General features: G+C 40.2%; 1 pseudogene across 1 annotated transcript in view; it reads right to left on the minus strand.

Annotated features, from left to right (window-relative positions):
• Positions 1-824: 824 nt before the first annotated feature.
• LOC143270397 (cytochrome P450 3A25-like) overlaps positions 825-19,278 on the minus strand; it is a 68,915-nt pseudogene continuing 50,461 nt past the window's right edge. Inside the window, exons 8-16 of the transcript XR_013047578.1 lie at positions 16,730-16,843; positions 16,391-16,479; positions 16,008-16,161; positions 9,729-9,856; positions 9,545-9,611; positions 7,841-8,001; positions 5,058-5,284; positions 3,298-3,460; positions 825-1,360 (exon numbers count right to left, since the gene is read on the minus strand). The product of XR_013047578.1 is annotated as a cytochrome P450 3A25-like (transcript). The remainder of the gene's footprint in view (positions 1,361-3,297; positions 3,461-5,057; positions 5,285-7,840; positions 8,002-9,544; positions 9,612-9,728; positions 9,857-16,007; positions 16,162-16,390; positions 16,480-16,729; positions 16,844-19,278) is intronic.

The following is a 19,278-nucleotide window of genomic DNA, read 5'->3' on the forward strand; positions in this document are numbered from 1 at the left end:
TTTATAGAGCCAACTTCCATGCATCCTTCTTAATCATCGATGCTTTCCTTACCTAACTTTGGTTTTCTGCATCCTACTCTTTGATTGTGTAGATACCCCCTTGTCTACCCCACACCCAGGCAGGCAAGACCCTCCTTGTACTACTGGATCTCATTTGAAGTTGCCATAATTTTCTTTTCCAGTATAATATGTAGACACCTCCATGTGCCCCATGCAGTGATTTTAGACTAAATGACTCAGGAAGGGAAAAAAAGGGTGTAAACTAAAGTGGAAGAACCCATGAAGCTTCTGATGCCAGATAAGAATGGAACACTTTAGCCTTTGGTGCCCAATCCATTGACCAGTCAGCCATTTTTATTTTATGTTGACTGTCATGATGGATTCTGAAAGGAAAACAATATCTCTGCCCTTTATAAACATCAAGTAGAAATAAGGCAAACCGAGTGAGAAAAACTTCACCCCATTTAGTGATTTTATTAGATATACTTTTTAACTATTCTTATTTGATATGCACTGGTGTTTTGCCTCCATGTATATCTGTGTGGAGTGTCAGGTCCCCGGGAACTGTAGTTACAGTTGTGAGCTGCCATGTGGGTGCTGGGAGTTTAACCCAGGTGCCCTGGAAAAACAGTCAGTGCTCTTAACCAATGAGCCATCTCTCCAGCCTGCCTCCCATTTTAGTTATATTTTAAAAGTTTAAAAATTAAATAAACTGTAAATAAAATTTCCAAAAAATATACCAAACCCAAGTGAACATCATCAAACTCTGAGAAGTCAAACGGAGACCCAAACAGACTCAAACAATGAGTGACTATGATCAGAAATGCTGTGTCTCAGTTTTATTAATGCAAAGGAAGACATCACATATTTTTGGAAAGATGATTTCTATTGGTAATATTATAAAATATTAAAACAACACTTGAGACAGATTTCTCACCAGAATCACCACAGTACCTCCCATTTCATTAAAATATGATTGATAAGATAGCAGAGAAATGCTTAGTACAATCAGAATGCAGAAAGCAAGCTGGAGCTCAATGGGGATGGCCCCTAGAATCTGAAAAATCTCAGTTCTACATTGACTTAATGATTTCCTGTAAATCACACAATACATGATACTCAGCACAGACACTGAGCATGCTCAATGAATTCCTGAACACCTAATCCTCAAGGGCAATTAAGCTGATTTAATTCAAAGGCAAATTAGATTCTCTGATGTTGGGTGGCACAGCTTCCTTGAAGAACAGCAGAAATCTTGCTGGAAACTCAAGCTCCACTTGTGATCTCACCTTGACACAACTTTCAGGATGATGGGTTCTTCTGGTTGAAAAATGGTTGGCTTGCTTAACTTCAAGGGAATCTGTGGTAGTTGAAGAAGCACATTGAGAAGGAATGAATGAGCCAGCAACCACAGCAATGCAGAACAAATCCATTCAGGACAGTGGTATTTTATATACATAAAACCCTTTTGGCTTCATATGTCTTGAATTCTTCATACATACATCTTCATTAGGACTGGGTAGTCCAAACACCCAGGTCTACTGTTCATGCAATAAAGTCATTATGGAGTAATTGTTGTATATAGAACCTGAGGGGGGAGACGATGCCGACCCATGTTCTTTATTGATTTGAATTTAAGTGAAAAGGCTGAGTTTTAAAATTCTGGATCACATTTTAAGTATGTGGAAGACTGTTTTTGATAGGCAGTATAAAGGTAAATTCACATTTGTTGACACGTAGAAGGTAATCCTGAACACATGTCAGACAGTGCAGCTCTGTGGGCACAACTCAACTTCTCAGGCCAGTTGTGCCTGTCCAGTTTAATGGCAGGCAAGAACTTGTGATTTTTCCTAAGATCTCCTCTTAGACCCGGAGGGTATTGTGAATGGGGAACTTCTGAATCGTTCAGTGTTTCCACCAACCATTTTACCTCAGTCTCTTCCACCTTATGGGAGGAGAGAAGCTGCCAACATCTGGTCTCTGTAGATGGTGGGGAAACAGGTTATCAAGGAAACTGAAGAATGTCAGCTTATGGAAAGCTTTCAAGATTAAAGTCTTTGTCCATCTTTCTAAAGCACTGTGTAGACAGGACAGCTACACAGTTACCCTGGGTGAAAAATGAGGGGATAACGACCTCTCTAAGACTACGAAGAAAGGACACACAGGACTAGAAATCAGCTTTGTCACTCATTGCTTTATTTGGAAGTAAAGACAATTGACCTTTAAGTTTGGAGAGGGGGCAACATGTCAACTTCTCTAAGTGTATTGTTTGTGTTTTAACAACATGCATCTATTCTCTCCAGAGATACACCCACAGAAAGATTGGCATATATGCCCTTGTATGCTTACAGGAGCAAATTTAAAATATAAAAATAGGTTAAATGTATATTTAAGAACTCCAGAACAGTTGTAAAATACTCCTTAAAATATAACTAAGACATTCACAGACTTCCCAGCAAAGCAGTCTTGGTAGAGTAAGTAAACAAAAATAAAGTGAAATTCAAAGACATAATTTTCAGTGCAGAGAACAAAATTGGGTGCATTGCCTTTGTGATGAAAAGAGGCTTCAGACATCACTAGAGCAGAGGAGTAGGTGGGCCATGGCCAGACAGCTCATGTGAATGGCTTAGTCACCTACTTCAACTTGAAGAATAAGGACAGAATGAAGAGGCGAGACAGTAGAAGACAGATTTCAGAGAACATAAAAGACGTCTTCATGTAGCACAGTGATGAAAATGTGAGATCAAATGGTCAGGATGATCCTGAAGGGTTGAAGTTCTTTATGTGCTATAGTAGTGTCTGAAATCAGTGTTCACTGCAGCCAATATGGATCTCTTAAAGTCATGCTCTGGGTAAATCATTTCCAGGTATCTGAGGTGATTAGGCATAGTGAATTTTTAAAGTTACCAAGTTCAAAGCAGAGCTAGTGCGGGGAAGCCCTCCATTCACAAACCACAGCAAGGTGATCATTACGAGCTATGAGCGTGTGCAACAGTTTCCCCATCTCCAGTCAGTCACACAATTTAAACCTGGACTTGATCTCAAAGACACTATACTTAATCATGTCGTGCTGATCTGCATGAACTTTAAATAATTTCTCTGTTTGTGCTTTATCCAGACACAGATTTGCAGCTCAGAATGGGAGGTCCTTAAGCTTACATGTCAAATCGTATATTTCATACAAGGCAGCATAATATGATGAATGATCAATTTCCCCTTTCTGTAGGTGAAACTCTAAATTAAAAAACAAAAAACTCCCAATTAAATATGATTTATAGAGAGAGTTTCCTGCCTCACCTGTGTTTCCTCACAAGGCTGGAGGGTGAAGTTCTGCAGGACTCTGATGACAGCGAATTTCATACTGATGAGGGCAAACCTCATGCCAAGGCAGTTCCTGGGTCCGATCCCGAAGGGCAGGTATACATAAGGATTGATGCTGCCCTTGTTCTCCTTGCTGAACCTGGAGACAGAGTGGGGATACAAATGAGGCTATGAAACATAAAGACCCAAGAGCTCCATGTTTGGAGTTCTGACACCCCTCAACCAGCTTTCATTTGTGGACTTGCAACTGAACTCTTGCTATGGATGTCTCACTTTAAGAATTTTAAGTCAGGAGCTGGAGAGATGGCTCAGAAGATAAGAGTACTGGCTTCTTCTCCAGAGGGCCTAGATTTGATGACCAGCACAGGTACCTGACACTCTTTGGTGACCTTCTGAGGCTCCAGGTACATGTGATGCAGATACATACAGAAAAACACCCATACACATAAAAAAAAAGAATAAAAATAAAGGCATTGTAAGCTAATGGTCTTTCTATGTCCCTTAAAATAGAGGAGCCTATGGTGTTGAGCTGAGCTGAGCTGAATGCTTATAGAGAGGAAATACATCTTTAAATACCAAAATTCTGTCTGGGGTGGGTATATACTCACATTCTGAAAGACATGTCAGAATTAGAGTGAAAAGTATGCTACCGCCTCAACCTTCAAGAAGGTGGTTTCTAACCAAACAGACAATGGGAAAAGTTCTTAAAGCTAATGGTAAATTTGGAACCAGCACAGAATACATGAAAAAAGAACAAAAATCCTACATATGTGACTTTAGATATCACTTGTATCAAGTACCTAGTCACCAAATAAGACATATATGTATATGACAAGGTGTGGTATATAGGTTAGTGTAGCGGCTTTCTTTGGGCTGCCAGTCAGCTCCCAAATCATGTTTCAGAGACTTATTAGTTATGAACACTCAGCCTTATGTCTGTCCCGCTAGCTCTTATAATTAATTTAACCTGTTTCTCTTCATCTACATTTTGCTTTGGGGCTTTTTACCTTGCTTTCATTCTATGTGTCCTACTTTTCCATGAATTCTTTCGTGACCTACTGGCTGGTGGCTGCTTGGCTGGCTTCATCCGAGCATCTGTCTCTCCTCTCTTTCTCTCTTCTTTCTCCCCTCTCCCCTAGCTGAGATTCCTCTTCCTTATTATCTTATTATCTCTGCCAACCAGCCACACCTATCACTCTTTTGCCTAGCTATTGGCTGTTCAGCTTTTTATTAGACCAATCAGGTGCTTTAGGCAGGCAAAACAATACATCTTTACATTGTTAAACAAATGCAGCATGAACAAATGTAGCACTTCTTTAAACAAATTAAACAAATCATTAAACAAATCCAACATAAACAAATGCAACACACATTTATATAAAGTAATATTCCACAACAGTTTAGTGTTTAAGTAATTAGTGATTCGTAATACAAGTAAAATATACTAGCTTTTGCAAAACCTTTACATACATACAAATAAATCCTTGAGGATATATTTCACTATTAATGGAGCTAAGGTGAACATTTTGGGACTCTGAATGGCCATGAATACTTTTCTTCTGGTCTGTTTTTGCAGCATCAAGAATTATCACTTTGTAATTTTAAAAGGTTTAATTCCCAAAATTCATACAGATGAAAAGGGACACAAAATCACATACATGCAATTTCCAGTAGGCAGCATAATATGTTTAATTTGCCTGATTCCTAGTGGGGACCATTCTCCGAGGTCTCTGTACCTTTCAGGGCAGAATTCCTCAGGCTCTGGCCAGTACTCAGGATCCCGATGGAGAGGATAGGTTGGTACCATAACTACAGTCCCTTTGGGAATGAACACTCCATTGATTTCCACATATTTCTTTGAGATCCTTTCTAGCCTGTTAGCAGCTGGGTACAATCTGAGAGTTTCATTCATTACCATGTCCAGGTACTCCATGTCCATCAGGGCATCATAGGTTACAGGTGCCTGGGAAGAAGAAATAGATGCTTCCAGATGAGGTTTGGACTTGATCTTTGACTCAGTTTCTAATGTTATTGCATGTCAGAAGCTGCTAGGGCTGACCTCGATTAGTAGATCTTAGCCTTAATAAATCATTCTGCACCTATGATGATGACCTTTGTCCTGATGATGGCCCATTAGGATGTGAAGTATAAGTTTCAGCCCAGGAGCCATTTGGGACACTCCCCTGTCCAGATCCCCTCATCATCATCAATGTGGTACTCTGATTTGTTTTCCATGTGAGCACATATGACCAATATGACAGATACACTCAGGAAAATGCAATGGTTTCACTGTCTCATCTGCATAGACCAGTCTACACCAAGGAAATCACACCATTGCAAGGAACAACACCCACTCTTGGTCCATATCAGGGTTTTTGGATTGTTCTGGTTTTGCATAAGTGTGTGTGTGTGTGTGTGTGTGTGTGTGTGTGTGTGTGTGTACGCGTGCGCGTGCGCGCATGTTAATGGGATGTGGATAACTGCTGTGCACTGACCCATATGTGGAAGCCAGAGTCCAACCTTCCTCTGGGAGTCCACTTTATATATGTTTTTGAAACAGGTTTTCAGTAGCCTGACACTCACCAAGCAGGATGGGTTGGCTGGCCAGTGAGCTCCCGGGGAAGAGAGGCTCACACTGTCTCTGTCTCCTCAGTGCTCCAATTACACCTTTTCCCCACACGGGTTCTGGGATTCAAACTCAGGTCTTCACAAACCAAGCATTGTATGATTGAGCTGTGTCCCCAGCTTCTCACACTAGGCAACTCCTGCTTGCTAATTCCCTGGAGGGTGGCAGGTGTAATAATTTGGAAAGAAAGTTACAATGGAGACTTCTGGAACTACCCACACTAGAAACTGCCTGTGTGTGAAAAAGAGTCAAAGCAACAGGAAAACAAGAAACAAAACACAGTCTATGTCAAGGAGAGAGGAAGAGCTTCAGAAACAATGAGGAAGTAATAAGAAATGAAAACACATGGTGGGAAAATGGATGATTCATAGAAAAGAAACCAAACTGAAGATGCCTCTGGATGCCCTGTTCCCCAGTTCCAGGGGAAGGGGAACGCAAAGCCTCTCCCAAAGAAACCAAAGGCTCTGGTGAAAGGGGGCAGGGAGTCCTCCCTCCAGGACACCCCCACAGCCTCCACAGACTTCAAACCAATGAGGAGTGTGGTGAGACGGGGGCTGATTCCTGCAACTGTGAAGAGGAATCCCACTGTTACTCTGAATGATTCAGAATGGAGAAGCCAGTTGACATCTTTATATAGAACCTCGCATTGGAAACTGAATTCCTGCAAGCATGAAGAGGAATCCCGCTCTCATTCTGGATGATTCAGAATGGAGAAGCCAGCTGACATCTTTATACAGAACCTTGCATTGGAAACTGAATTCCTGCAACTGTGAAGAGGAATCCTGCTCTCATTCTGGATGATTCAGAAACGAGAAGCCAGTTAACCTCTTTATACAGAACCTTGCATTGGAAACTGAACTGCTCATGGAGGCAGAGAATAGGGACTGATCACAGGACAGGGAGGGTGAACTTAATGCTCCACAACCCTAGGGCAAGAGATTAGCTGAGTGACATTTGTGGAAAGAGGCAGGATTAGATGCTTAAACGTACATGTGGCTGGAGGCTGAGGAAGTAAAGTGCTCACAGATAGGTATCCCTACCATTGTCCTGACCAGATCTCTATTAGCCACCTTAGGGGGTTGGACTTGGAGACTCCCTGAGAAAACCTGTCCAGCACATTGCCTGCAATTCCAGCTCTGGTCAGCAGAGGGCACTGACACTCAACGAAATTACAAAAGTGATGCTATCTGCACATAAGAAAGAAAAGACTACCCTAATTCACACACACACACACACACACACACACACACACACACACACACACCATGCTATTGGACTGGACAGTAGAGCCATTGACAGTAGTGTCAAATCAGTCTGCCAAGACCAGGGAAGGCCAGCCTAGCACCATAGGTAGCATGGACAGCACCCGAGGACATCAGCAGAGATAACTGTCCAGACACCTGAGGGACTGGTGCTTACCCTTAGGTGTCACACAGGTTTTCTGGTGTCTCTTACTTGTATAACTGTTATAATAGATATAGATACACCAGAGCCGGCACTGTATTAAAGATTGTGTATTTCTGGGTTGGAGAGATGGTCCAGAGTTTAAGAGCACTGGTTGCTCTTCTAGAGGTCCTGATTTTAATCCCCAGCAATCACATGGCAGCTCAAAACCGTCTACAATGAGATCTGTCCTCCTTTCTGTCCTGCAGACATGCACGCAGGCAGAACACTATATATACATAATAAATAAATAAAAATCTTTTTAAAAAGATCATGTATTTCTACAGATTGCATTCATCTCCTATGTCCCTCCCTTTCTTTCTCTTTTAGACTCTTGCTGGTGGAAGAACCATTGCATGGCTCTCTGTAAAATTTCTCATTGCAAGTGATGAGACATGTTCTTGTGAATCCTTTACCTCTGCCCTCCCTCGCTGGGTACCACCCACTCACCTTATTGGGCAGAGCTCTGTCAATCTCATCCTGAAGTTTCTTCTGCACAGCAGGGTGAGTAGCCAGTTGATACATCACGAAGGAAATGGATGTGCTTGTGGCTTCATAGCCAGCAAAAATGAAAACAAATGATTGGGCTGTGATCTCCATATCAGAAAGAGCTAAAAGGAAATGAACATCTCAGATAAGGAAGATAAAAACAGAACATCACAGTTGAAATGAAAAGAAATTCAAATGGTGCTCCCAGCCGTCTGGAAACAAATAGAGAAAGGCAGTCCACAATCCCTGGGACTGAATTCCACTCTGGTGAAATCTGTGGCCTATCTGTCCTGATAGACCAGACTCACCACCACAAATGTGTAGATCCACCCACCACACATTGTCCTCATACATTCTTATAAACATAAAAGAAAAACAGGGGTTAACATTGACCTACAACTTGAGAGGATCTAGGATCACCTAGGAGACAAGACTGGCATTCCTTTGAGAGATGTCTTAAGTTGCTTGATGTGGGAAGACTCATCTTAAATGTGGGTGGGACATTTCATGGCCTTGGGTCCCTTACTGAGCAAAAAGAAGATTGTGAGATAGTCTCTGCTTCCTGACTACTAATGCCATGTGACCAGTAGCCTGCTGTACCAGGACTTCCCCACCATGATGGACTGAATCACTAAACTGTGGGTCAGAATAAACCTCTCCTTAAGGTGTTTCCTCAGTTATTTGGTCACTATAACAGCATGAGGGACTAAGACAAATACCTTAATATTAGTAGATGTGAGACAAAACAGGTGGGAAATGGTTGAGTGTCTGTCCTGCAAATGCTTCACTCTGGTGGAGGAGTGTACACAAAAATGTATAGGGAGTCTCTGTACTTACCCTAAGCTCTGCTTTGTCCAGAAAACACCCTAAAATTAAAGTCTCTTGTAGCAATCGAAATGAAAGCCCAGACAATGGAAGGCTTCATGAGGCCACATAAAAGGGCTTCCAGTGGACATGCCTGACAACTTGAAATGCAAACTAAATAATCATAAGAAGAAAGTAACAGGGGAAGCAAAAGATCACACTGCTAGAGACAAATGAATATATTTTTGAATGATATTTTATAAAGCAAATAGTAAGTATTGAAAATCCTTCCTATGATGGATAATGACTAGAAATATGGAATAAATATGAGAAGTTTAAGGTCATTCTGTGGCTACATCAGTAATAATAGTCTATGACACAAAGCTAGCATGAAGAATGAGGAAGAGCAGGGTATATAGTTTCCCAGATGCTATTTATACAGAGCAGAATAAATTACAGATGAAGTTATTGAACACTGTTCCACCATTCACTCCCAGAGACCATCCTGAATGCTGGACAGTGTTCTTCCTAATTGGGGCCTAGATGCAAAATCTAGGCAGAGATCCAGAATCATTGGGATTGAAAGGGACTGAGAATCTGTCTCTTCTCTGACAGATGACCCAGCACAACTGAGGACTTCTGGGCATGAAATGCTTCTCTGTGGCTTCCCTACAAGCTCTGGTCCTTTTACCCCAGTGTGCTTCTAGAAAGCTCCTATGGACATCATAGACATCATTCATTGCATGGCTTTCTGAAATTTGGCAGAAATTTCCATCTTGGACCACTCTCCCCTGCACATGTCCCGACACCCTCTTCTCTCTGGACTTCTTGTTCCAAACATGGTGAAGCATCCAGAGTTACCTTTCAGGGACTCTTTGCTGTTGGAGTTCTGAGTGTTCATCATCAGCTGAAGAAAATCCACTCGAGTCTGGAAGCAGAAAGAGAAATTTCCACAATGGGCAATTAGAAAAAGGGTACAACTGACATGTTCACAGCCTGATACATGATCAAACAATAAGCATTCTAACAAAACACCATAATTTACCTTCTGAGTTGTTTCAAGGCGATTTTGCTTCATCTTCTTTACAAATTCATAGAAAAAGTCCACTAACCCGTTTGGGAAAATAGAGATACTTAGCATCTCATATAGTGGAGTAAGGAATGGAAACATAACTACAGAGAAAAGAAGAGAACGTGCAATGAAAATCTGCACTAAATTCTTATTCACTTATTAGAAATCAAACACACTTTCTGCTAAGTTCCAGGATCCACTTGTATTTCAATTCCACTCAAAGGAAGTACCAAACTGATGTTAACAAATAGTTATCTATTTATAATACATCAAGATGTAAAACACTCAAGATATGGGCTAGAGAAATGGCTAAGTGGTTAAGAGCATTTGCTGCTTACAGGAGATTCAAGTTCGATGCCCAGTACTTGGCATTGAATGGTTCAAAACTACAACTCCAGCTCTAAGGAATCAACTCCCTCTACTGGATTCTAGAGGCATGGCACTCGTGTGTGTGTGTGTGTGTGTGTGTGTGTGTGTGTGTGTGTGTGTGTGTGTAATTAAAAATAAACAAAATTTAAAAATATATATAGGAAGAAATATTTGTTATTATTTGATCACTTCATTAAGGCAATGAAATAACATATTCATTCCACTCCCTATATTCCTTCTCCAACTTCTCCCACATCCCCCTCAAGACATCCCTTTCACAGCTTTATGTTGTTGTTTAATAAGACTGAAGTGGAGCCATCCACTGAAGCATGGGAAACTGACAAGTGGCCACACCATCAAAGAAGGATGATTCTCTCTTCCTTAGAAGCTATCAACTGCCAAACATTCTTCAGAAAGGGGTGGGACATTGAGAGCATCTCCCATATCTATGGAGGGAATATTGGTTGGCTTGATCTAGTGTAACTGCTCTGAGTTTGAGAGTGTGATAGCCATGCATGTCCAGAAGATGATGTTCCTCCTCACATTCCAGTGTTTACATTCTTTGTATCTACTCTTCAATAGGAATAAATTTGATAACAGTACACACAATTTAACTAAAAGTGAGTCAAAGATCCAGGTCTAAGATGGGTGTAGTGAGCACAAGCCTTTAATCTCAGGATTCTGAAGAGAGGGGCATGTGGGTCTCTGTGAGCTCAAGGCCAGCTGCTCTATATAGAAAGTTCCAGAACAACCAGGGCTATCGGGGAACAACTCCCACATTCCCCCCCCCCCAGCATGCTCTAGAGGAGAGTGAAGTGAGAAATATTTAGATATAAGAATAGAGGAGAGAGAAACAGATAGAAACAAAGAATACCCTCAGGAGGATCTGTTTCCTTATCCACTGGTCCCTTGTGTCTCTACTAAAGGGTTATTTATAGGAATGCCAAGGGGTGGAGCAAAGACTGTCCCTAAGCTCAGCCAAGTACAGTAACCATGCACATGGTCAAGCAATCCTCTAATGCAGCCCTGCTGGATAAAGCAAGCTCAAATCTCACTAGGAAATCTTTGTGGGCCTCCACATCCCTCTTCTAGATATAATAAAGTGCCTCCCAGGCCCCTCAGATAGACTGTGCCTGTCTTAGGTCATCCTTCTTGATTAGTTTCCTTACCTATCATGGAGATATACTTTCCATCAAGCATATTCTGCCTTATGCTGGAAGCTATCAAGAAGAAAGTTGCCTGTCTTTGACTACCATCCTTTGATAGGAGTGGGTATAGAGCCTAACTCAGCTCTGACTCAGGTCCCTGCTGAGCTTGCAAACATCCACCTCACAGTAAAGGAGTAGAGGATAGTAAAGATGGAATATCCTCTTTGGAATGGGTCTAAGGTGACTACAACAGTATTAGCTGCCCCAAGACCTTTTCCAAATCCAATGTCTTTCCTAACAGATGTTCAATAAAATTTTCAAGAGACTATTTTGATTCCCAGGAAAAAGCAATCATTTCAAATCACTTCAAAGTATCCACTCAAGTAAACAAAAACCCATGCTAATTGTAAAGACACTTTTATCTGTTTAATTAGCAGGAGAATTTCTGTACAAACTAACTCAATCATGGAAAGCCTAACTTTTTGTGGGTGGCCTACTTCTTTCTAAACAGAAACAGAGGAAGAGTGGAAACTTTTAGGAAGAAGATAGAAAAGCTCTCTTAATTATGACACTTAAGTTTTCTAGGGGCCACTAAGACCATAAAATTATAGTTTGAGCTATCATAAAAATGTTCAAATCTATCTGAAGATAAAACATATTCCTTTAAAAATTAATTTTACCTAATTTGTCCAGAGAGATATTGATGGAATAATAAAGACAATTTTAGTATGAACATGACTATACATATTTAGTTTTTACAAACTTATATTCAACATTTACACTTTTACAGACTTACATCCAACATTTACACTTTTTACAAACATATTCAAAAGGGAAATTCTATAGGACTATTTTACAAACTTTAGCACTTATCTAGAAGAGATTTCTTAACAGAACTATTTACCCATACTTATATTCAAAAGCAAACTTTATTAGCAAACATCTAGAAGAGATTTCTTAACTGACCTATTAACAAGACAGCAAGTATACAAATCATTTCTAAAGTCCGTATTTTGTAGTTAGCTTTGATATTATTCTGAAAGTTTGAGAGTTTGAAGTCAGAAACTAATTTATCAGTGGTTCTAAGCTTTACTGAGGTCAGCTCCCTCTTCTTAATTTTTAGAAGTTGTTTTTTAATATTATCATGAGTGTTTTAAAGTGGTTTGTTGACAAACTGTATTAACATTTTAATTGTCTCCTGACAAGCAAGCTGTTCACCTATTTCTAGTTCTCAGTAGTGAAGGGGAAGCTTTCTAACATCATTTGGAAAAACACTGCATTTTGAGCTGGAAAAAAAAAAAACACTGAAAAAACAGTTTTTGGGCCATGTAGTACTGGTATCTCTGTTACAGATTTCATTTCCCAAACTGCTTTTCTGTACATCATCACATTGTTACAAACTGCCTTATGGACTACATTTCCCAAGCTGCCCTTCTCTACATTGTCAGGCTGTTATGAATGAACTACATACCCCATGCTGCCTTTCTGGGGCTATGAGAAAACATCAATTTACACAATCTGTATTCATGCTGAAACCAAAGTCAAATTTTTGCTCTTATCACAGGAGATTTTTTTCCTCCCCAAGCTTACATTAGGACCCCTGCACTATCATTTGACAGGTGTACCTCTCTAATCAGATTTTTTTCACCTCATACTGATCCCAGAGTGGGTTAAGCCTGTCCCTTGCTCTCTGGCAGGCATTTGTTGCCAGAAGCAAAAACCTCTGTCTCAGTAGGTCAGTGAAAAGGAATGAGAATACTTGAAAAAATACTTTTTTTTTAAAGAATTTGTTCCCTGATTAAAAAAAGAAAAGAAAGAGCTTTCTTGGCAGCTGCGGGTGCTGTGTAGCCCCGCCTACCAACTCGGAGCTCACAGTCAAGCAGGCAATTCTCCCTGTTCCTGATGGACCTCTTTGTATGGCCAAATTTACTCTCAGCTTTTCTCATGCTGTCATTAGTGCTAGAACTTAGACCTTTCCTCCCTTATTGCAAGGAGGCTTTCAAAGCCTCACCCGCTACATTCATGCCAGAATCTTGTCCTCAGCAGCTGTTCCACTATGGGGGGATGTTGTTCCCTGATCAGCTCTCCCCCTGTGCTTTCCTTGGTGTCTTTCACAACGCTCTAGCTACAGGGAATTCTGGCTAGTGTCTAAAGTATCTGCTGTTTTTCTGATACTGGCTTGAAGGGGTGATAGGACTAGCAGGGAGGATTTGCCCTGTTCCAAGAGGTTTTCTGTTGTTGTTTTTTTTTTTTTTTTTTCTAGAGCAATTACAGGTGATTTTCCCATACTGATAGATGTTGTTTCCAAATGAGTTAAATTTTTGCCCTTAGAGAAAGAGAAAAAAATCTGAGAAGGAAAGACCCAAAATTCTTCCAGTTTTTTAGAGAGAGATTACTAAGTTTTTCCCAAGAAAGCAATTAGTTTTTGAGAGAAAGATAACTAAGTTTTTTCCAAGACTTCTGTTTCCTAAACTTTCGCTTCATGGCCAAGAGGAAACTAATTCTGATACTTTGATTTTTTCATGCAGTAACACTATGAGCAGAGTTGAGTTTTACTTCATCCACATCTGTCTCAGGGAACATTCATTCCTCTGACACTCAGGACTCAGATTTAAGTTACATACAGGTAAAAAGCATCCACATGAATCTTATTCTGTCCATTTTTCTCATCCTATTTTTTTTATAACTCTTATTCCTCCCAGGAGTTTGCATTCATAGTCCCGGTTGGAAAAATCAAGGACATAGTTCCTCTGTCTTGTGCTTATTTTATCCTAAGTTTTTTCTTACAGTACATTACTACAGTCTAACTTATATTTTTTTTCCTTCTTGTCCTAAGTTTGTTTTTTGAAACAGGGTTTTTCTGTGTAGTTTTGGTGTCTGTCCTGAATCTTGCTCTATAGACCAGGCTGGCCTTGAACTCACAGAGATCCACCTGGCTCTGCCTTCCAAGGTGCTGTGATTAAAGGTGTGTACCACCACTGCCCAGTTTTCCCTAATTTTTTCTACACTGTATTTCTACATTCTACCTTACGTTTTTTCCTTAATGTTTTAGATAGAAATTAAGAGAGAGAGAAAAAAAAGAAACCTAGATATAGAGCGATACTCACTGCAGCCTCACTTTGGCATTTCTTTTAGCCACCTTACTTTCACTCCTGAAAATAGAATACCTCCGCCTTAATTTTTCAACATAACTGTACATGCTCAAACTTCCTGCAGGATCCTCTCCCTTCCTTTCATCAAGTCCCTGGTCCCTTTTCCATGCACCATCTGAGGGAGACCATCTCCTTCATTTTTCCTCCAGGGTGCTTTTGAGGAAGGTGAAGTGAGAAATATTTAGATAGAGGGATAGAGGGGAGAGAAACAGATAGAATCAAAGAATAGCCTTGATCTTTGTCCACTGGCATCTTCTGTCTCTTCTAAAGAGGAATTATAGGAATGCCAAGGGGTGGAACAAAGACCTTCCCCTAGCTCACCAACTGTAGACCCTTCCAATCACCTAGTAACCATATGTATAGTCAAGCAATCCTCTAATGCAGTCCTGCTGGATAAAGCAAGCTCAGATCTCACTAGGAAACATTTGTGGGCCTCCACACAGGGCTACATGACCCTGTATCAAAAAAATGCTTAAGGAATGTACTGCCCAATTAAGATGAAACTGGAGGGAGGTTAAATGTTCATAACCTCAACTCTGACCATTTGACTTAGAGATTAAAACATAGCACATTATAAAATTGTACATCATACAATTTTAAAAATGTGTACTTCAAAGGATCCCATCAAAAACATTAAACAACATCTCAAAGTACAGAAAATATGCCAATTATATGTCTGGAAAGTGACTGTTATTCATGATACACATGCCAATCTTATAACTCAATGGCAAACACGTAAACAATTCAGCTATATAGGAGCAACGATTGAACAGATGTTTATCTAAGAAAGACAATAATGTCTTCCAAGTGGGGGAATATAATTACCACTTGGAAAAAACACAACCCAACACTCATGGTGCTATACTATTGAGTGTCCACTAGGGCATCTGGAATGAACATCATGAAATAACAACAACCCCAAGTTTTGAATGGCAGTCCTCATGAATTCCTAACCAGAAAATAAAATGCTGCCTCTATCAAAGAAAAAACTCACTTGCTCAGTAAGTCAAACACAGAAGTCCTATGTAATTTACTAATCCCCCCCCCAAGTACCTACCCAGAAAACATGAAAACAAGTGTTCAATCATAATCTCGGGTGTCAATGTCCATGATAGCTTATTGGCAGCATCCCGAATCTGAAAACAATTTGAAGGACCATCAGATGGCATGGAATTTGATTTGTCTACAGAACATGGGTGTGGGAACAAATGTTTCTGTTGAATTTATTGTGTTAACTGAAAGAGGCTAGTCACTAAATTGTATGTATTCTACGACATTTTTATGCTGTATTTTAATGGCAAATGTGGGAAGAAGCAGATCTACAGAACAGTGAACTGGTGTTTCTTATGACAAGGAGGAATGGAAGATGAGAAAGAAATGGTACAGGTTTTCTTGGATAAAATGTTCCCTGGCTTGGCAATGGTGATGGATATACATTACCTTGTATGAGCAAAACCTGAATTACACATTGTAAGCAGGCACATTATTTTTATATATGAATTGTATTTCAGTAATGATGAATGATATTATTTTGATTGTAGCATGTGAGAGAGTAAGAAAAAAGAGAGGAAGTAGATACTTACATACAGAGAGAAGAAATGGGTCAAGAAAATTCACACTTGTTAAATTATCTTCTTGACTTTCTGCACAAAGGGATCCTCTGGGTTGTTGAGGGAATCTATATTCACTCCAAATGATGTGCCAGTGATCACATCCATGCTATAAGCTCCAAGGATACTGAGGAGAGAGACATGGGAATCAGTGTCTGCATCTGAGGCAGCTCATAGTTCCAAGCGACCCAGGCAGGAAGCCACACAGAATCACATGCTGGATCATCAGTGGGGGCTAGGCTTCTATCACAATCACACATGGGGCCTTTACCTGGTGTTGGTTTGCAGATGCCCCTTTCCTAGAGTTGAAGGGACACTAAGGTACTTACAGTCCCATCACCTACACCACCACTTACTCTTTTACGTTGACAGGCTTCCCTCTTTCTTCTTCTCATCTCAAGTTTTTCACCAATGTATCTCCATACTGCCCAATGATGGGGAACATCTAAGCACAAAGCACAACATCTGTAGCTAAATGAGGAAACTCGGGTCCCAGAAAGACAAATCATCCCCAGTCATGAAGCAATGAGTGGGATGTTACAGTGGATTTTATAAAGAGTCCTCTGGGCATGAAGACAGGAGGTCATTTTATAGGAATTGTAACTCAGAGGACCAACCCTTGGAAAGGGAACGTGGACTTGTTTTCTACCTGTCCCCAGATTCATTCCATAAGTAAATGCCCTCTCCCTCATCACCTCCTTGAGTTTTCCACTGGTGAAAGTTGGAGACAGCAGTGTTCGAAGTCTCTTCCATTCTTCATCCTCAGATAAGTTGATGGACTTTTTCATAAGTCCTGCTGGACCAAAAGCCTAGAGTTCAAATTGAAAGCCAATTTATCTTGCAGAAGTTATGCATATGTCCACAGCTACAAAAAATATATCAAACAAACATCATTCATTTAACAGAGAGTTACTGATCCTAAGTGGCACGCCCACTTATGATTCATTGAAATCACTTCACAGCCTATATAATCATGAGTGTCACCTATCATCAGAGCATGGCTTCAAATCTTTCTTTCAAAATCTCTTCTTAAATGGAAACCCCTCTTGTAAGGGAAAAAGTGTTGTTTGGAGCAGGCTGCAGCACAAGGGGTGGCTCAAGTCCTCAGGCAGAGGGTGCTGTGGTAGCTTTTAGAAGCAGTTGTCTACATAGTGGGGAGTTTTCTGCTTATGCAGCCCCTAGGGAAATATATGCAAGTTCCGGGCAGAAAACTTTGAAGGCAGCGGTCTTGCCCTGAGAGTCACAGAAGAAAGAGTCTTCTTTGTGGCCGAAGGACCATGGTACCAATAGGATAGATTCTGTGAAATTTCTTGTTCAGATCTGAATACAAGATGTCACAAGTTTATCAATTGCCCTACACTAGAGCTTACACAGAAGGAACAGGAATAGTGTCGGTTGATGGAAAAAAACTGAGATACCAGAATCTTCCTTTCTGGGAACATATGAAAGCAACAGGCCCCTACTATAAAACTGAAGACAACAAAAAATGTTGTAATTCAGACAGTTAAATGATTATTATGCGGTGTGTTCTAAAGTTTGTATTTTAGAAAACATTTTATACTTCTATACATAACTTGGTTAAGGTAAAAATGATTTCAGACTGTCTAACATATTGCTACTGTGAATAGCCAACCTAGACACAGACTGTAAAAATAAAAGGTCCTATGTTTTGCAGACCCTGAATTTGTAACTTCCTGTTTTGACAGATGCTGTCCAAAGATGTTTCAGGTAAGACCGTCTGTTTTATATTTTGCTTTTTCATGTTGGACATTTAATGAGGAGATGAAAAAGAAATCCAGGGCTCTGATGCTAGTCAAATGCCTAATGTAGACAATATGCTATGTAAATAAAGTATGTCTCTGGTTGGTAGAGAGAGAGAGAGAGAGAGAGAGAGAGAGAGAGAGAGAGAGAGAGAGAGAGAGGGAGGGAGCTGCTGAACAGTCAGATGTGCATTCAGTCCCCTTCCTCTTTGGGACCTGAACCCCACTGAAGCTGGACTTAACAGTTCTTCCAAAGGAGCAGAAAAGAAAAGCTTTACAGCTTTTTATAGTAGAAATGGACTCAACTGGCCTTAGAACCAAGAGATAGAGAGATGGCTCAGAGGCTAAGAGCACTTGTTGCTCTTGCAGAGGACCCATGTCTGGGTCCCAGTACCTTCATGGCAGTTCACAGCCATCTGTAGTTCGATGATATCTGACACCCACTTTGGACCTTCACACATGCATGTGGTGTACATATGTATAAACAGACAAAACATCCATACACATAAAATTTTTAAAAAATTACATAGTCTTGGGTTACTGTTATCTTAGGGTAGTTCTGCAATATGTTTACCAACAGCATAATCAATTGGAGAGCTGTTGTTTTTTAAATTATGGCAAGTAGAAAAGATTAAGAATTGGGAATGATGTCAAGCATGGTAGCACACATCTTTAGTCCCAGTGCTGGGGAGGCAGAGGCTAATGGCTTGTTGTGAGTTCAAGGACAGCCTGGCCTATGTAGTGATTTCTGAGCCAACCAGGTCTATGGAGAAAGACCCTGTCTCAAAACAAGTAAACAAACAAATAAGCAAAACAGAATTGATGATGGAGAGAAAATTTATACAAAAGCCTTAGCCAACTTCACACTTGATAGTGAGAGCCTGAATGTTTGACCCTCCAAACAGGAGCAGTTCTGAAGGTTCCTCTCACCACTGTTATTCAGTACTATCCTAGAAATGCCGTCTAGAACAATAAGGTAAGAAAATTCAATTGAAACATACAGATTGCAAAGCAATGAGTATAAGTGTTCTGATTTTCAGGCACCTCCATTATCCATGTAGAGCATACCAAACAGCATACAGAATACAGGGAATAAAGAAGTGAGTTTGGAAAAGTCATAGGACACAGTGACGTCACATAATTCATTTGAATTTTTACATAATTGCAATGATAAGTGGAGAAATATTGAGAAAATTATGTCATAGCAATAACTAGAAATTAAATACTTAAAGCACGAGTACAACAAAATACGTGTTGGGTCTTTCACCTGAAATTGTCTATTTGGCAAGCAAAGGCAGACTAAAAATCAGAGAGGTACATGCTAGCCATGAATTAGAAGACACAACACAGTAACAATATTTCCCCTATATTTGTTTCAATTTTTATCAAAATCACACTGAGCTTTTAAATTCAGACAAGACCATTCATAATTTGGATAGAAAAGCAAAGGTCTAAGAACCAACCAAACAATTTTTTTTAAAAAA

This window comes from Peromyscus maniculatus, chromosome 23 (genome assembly GCF_049852395.1).
Source record: "Peromyscus maniculatus bairdii isolate BWxNUB_F1_BW_parent chromosome 23, HU_Pman_BW_mat_3.1, whole genome shotgun sequence".
Lineage (NCBI taxonomy): Eukaryota > Metazoa > Chordata > Mammalia > Rodentia > Cricetidae > Peromyscus > Peromyscus maniculatus.